Genomic DNA, 1,674 nt, shown 5'->3' on the forward strand with positions numbered 1-1,674 from the left:
CCTTGGCCTGCATGTAGCCCTTGCCAAAGGGCTCCAGAACCAACACACCCAGAGAATGATGTTAGGCTTCAACAGAGCACCACTTGATTAGCCCTGCAAGCAGTATACCCAAAAAGTGATCTCAATAGGCAAACCAATCTGCTGGGGCGAACCCCTCTCTGTGATATCAACCCCTACGCAGCAGCTCATACATTGTGGACATGGCCAATCCCACAGACAGTCAGCCTGAAAGGCAGCCCGGCTCAACTGCAACAGGAGAGCACTCACAACCACACAAATGTCGCTCCTGGAGCACCCAGGAGAGCACTCACAACCACACAAATGTCGCTCCTGGAGCACCCAGAACAGGAGATTAGGAGGCTGCACCACTAGTCCACACAGGACACATACTACATAAGGTCACCCAGCTAAGACTTGGAGATGTAGCAGATCTATCTAATATATAGAAAGAAACACAGAGAGGCTGCCAAAATGAGAAAACAAAGAAATATGTCTCAAATGAGAGAACAGGAAAAAACTCCAGAAAAAACTAAATTAAGTGGAAGCAAGTAACCTACCAGATACAGAGTTCAAAACACTTGTTATAAAGATGCTCAATGAACTTAGTGGAAGAAAATGTGATCTCAGTGAGAACTTCGATAAAGAGATAGCAAACATAAAAAAAGGACATGAAAACCATAAAAAAACATCAGTCAGAAATGAAGAATATAATAACTGAAACGAAGAATCCAGTAGAAGGAATCAATAGCAGATTGGATGAAGCAGGGAATCAAAACAGCAATTTGAAAGACAAGGTAGCAGAAAATACCCAATTGGAACAGCAGAGAGAAAAAAGAACTAAAAAGAAAAAGAAAAAAAAAGAAAAAGAATAATTTAAAGAACTTCTGGGACAACATCAAGTGTAAAAGTGTAAAAATATTTGCATCATAGAAGTACCAGAAGGAGAAGAAAGAAAGCAAGAGATCGAGAATCTATTTGAGAAAATAATAACTGAAAACTTACCTATCTTGATGATGAAAATAGATATACAAGTTTAGACCCACACCAAGACACATCATAATTAAAATGACAAAGGTTAAAGACAAATAGAGAATTCTAAAAGCAGCAAGAGAAAGACAGCTAGTCACTTATAAGGGTACTTCCATAAGACTGTTAGCTAATTTCTCAATAGAAATTTTACAGGCCAGAAGGAAATGGTACAAATATGCAAAATGATGAAGCAAAGACCTACAACCAAGACTACTCTACCCAGCAAGGCTGTCAATTAAAATTGAAGATGAGATGAAGAGCTTCCCACTACGGCCATGCTACCCTGAACAAGCCTGATCCTGTCTGATCTTGGAAGCTTAGCAGGGTTGGGTCTGGTTAGTACTTGGATGGGAGACCACCTAGGAAGACCAGGTGCTGTAGACATAAAAAATAAAAAAAAGGGGGGGATTGTAATCTGACAAGGTCCTTGCAATCTGTGAGGTCAACCAAGGGTTGCCTCGTCTAAAACAAACAAACAAACAAGCTTCTCAGACAGGAAAAACCCTAATGGAATTAAATTCACCACCACCAAGCCAGTATTACAAGAAATGTTGAAGGGACTTCTTTACGAAGAAGCAGCAGAAGAGAAAAAATAACATAAATATGAATAATAAAATGGCAATAACTATGTACATATCAATAATC

General features: G+C 39.5%; 1 pseudogene; it reads left to right on the forward strand.

Moving 5' to 3' along the window:
- Nucleotides 1–1,294: 1,294 nt before the first annotated feature.
- LOC118602720 lies at nt 1,295–1,413 on the forward strand (annotated as a pseudogene).
- Nucleotides 1,414–1,674: the final 261 nt, after the last annotated feature.

This window comes from Rousettus aegyptiacus, unplaced genomic scaffold, assembly GCF_014176215.1.
Source record: "Rousettus aegyptiacus isolate mRouAeg1 unplaced genomic scaffold, mRouAeg1.p scaffold_m13_p_4, whole genome shotgun sequence".
NCBI classification, from domain to species: domain Eukaryota; kingdom Metazoa; phylum Chordata; class Mammalia; order Chiroptera; family Pteropodidae; genus Rousettus; species Rousettus aegyptiacus.